This window comes from Pteropus vampyrus, unplaced genomic scaffold, assembly GCF_000151845.1.
Source record: "Pteropus vampyrus isolate Shadow unplaced genomic scaffold, Pvam_2.0 Scaffold105, whole genome shotgun sequence".
Taxonomy (NCBI): Eukaryota; Metazoa; Chordata; class Mammalia; order Chiroptera; family Pteropodidae; genus Pteropus; species Pteropus vampyrus.
In genome coordinates this window covers 2,362,217-2,363,842 of record NW_011888886.1, presented here as the reverse complement: position 1 = coordinate 2,363,842, position 1,626 = coordinate 2,362,217, and the positions used below count along the sequence as shown (strand labels likewise).

Below are 1,626 nucleotides of genomic sequence, written 5' to 3'. Positions count from 1 at the left end.
CATTACCAGATCAGGACATACCAAAAAGCCGCTCTATTCAAATAAAAACGATATTGGGATCAGAAGAGGAAACTAAATCTAGAACCAAACAGAAAGCAGAAATAGATCTTCGTATGTTTAAGAATCAAATGTGTGAAAACATTATCTTTTACTAATGGGAAAAGATAGATTAAATGACCTTCAATCTTATGACTTATACAGTGATCAATTCCAGATAAAGACTTAAATATAAAAGCAAGACAAAACACACACACACACACACACACACACACACACACACACACACACAAGTCTAAGGCCGTGCCACCCTGAACAAGCCCAATCCCGTCTGATCTCGGAAGCTAAGCAGGGTCAGGCCTGATTAGTACTTGGATGGGAAACCACCTAGGAAGACCAGGTGCTGTAGGCATAAAAAATAAAAATAAGGGATTGTAAACTGATAAGGTCCTTGCAATCTGTGAGGTCAACCAAGGGTTGCCTCACCTAAAAAAAATTTTTTTAAAAAAAGCACAAAAAACTTTTATCTTTTTTCTTTTTTAAAAAAGGCTACATAAAAATTAAGCAGTAAAAAAACAAAAACAAAAACAAAAACAAAAAAACCCTTTAACCCAAGAACGAAAGTTCAGAAGCTATTTTAAAAAGTAAAGCAGATACATTTGTCAATATTAAACTATTTAAAATCGTTTATGGCAAAAGTTACCTTAAACAAGGTGTCAGTTATATATATTTGCAATTCAGAGACAAGACAGTGACTTAGTATCTATTATATACAAAGTATTCTGACAAATTGATAAAAGACAATCGCCCAATAAAAAAATAGACCAAGGATATAGAAAAGCAATTCACAGAAGAGCAAATCCAAGTGACTAACGCAATTTTTTTAAAGATTCTCAAATGCTCCAGTAGTATAGGAAACATAACTTATAATAACAGTGAGATAATTCTTCATAACTATAAAACTAGCAAAATTTTAAAATAGCAATAACACCTTTCGCTCTTGAGGTTATGGAGAAATGAGTACTCAATTACTGGTTATAATTAATCGAAAGTCAATATGGCAACATCTATTAAAATAATACACGTATATCCTCAGCCCAGCAAGAATCTCATGCTTGGGAATCTAATGCATAGAAATAAAACATCAGTACATAAGGCTTTATATTCAAGGATCACAGCCCTGGAAACCTGTGGAAACAAAGTGAGTATCCATCAGCAGGAGAGGGGTGAGTAAGCGTAGTAATCCTCGCCTTAGAATATTATATAAGCATTAACAAGAATAAATGAGAGCTGTGACTTTTTTGAGAAAACTGGATGCAAAAATCTGTATAAAGTATGACCTCGTTTTTGTAAACGGTATTATTAAAACCCTGTATATGCTCGTATATTATGATCTGCGCAAGGAGACTCTGTATGAGGTTGTTAGCACAGCCGCCCTGGGGAGATGTAGAAAGGGGCACAAAGGGCTGGTAGAAAAAGGAAGGGGAAAAAGTTACCACCTCCAAAAGAAAAATAAACCGAAAGAGAAGTTGGGGGCTGTCACATTCTGGGCCTTGGCCCTTGGTCTAGACCCAAGTGAAGTCCAGTGCGATTTGCCACATCTGGCGATAAAGCACACATGGATGCCTT

The 1,626-nt window shown here is 35.7% G+C and overlaps 1 pseudogene; it reads left to right on the top strand.

The window, feature by feature from the left end:
• The first annotated feature begins 290 nt into the window (after nt 1-290).
• On the top strand, nt 291-409 carry LOC111743006 (annotated as a pseudogene).
• Nucleotides 410-1,626: the final 1,217 nt, after the last annotated feature.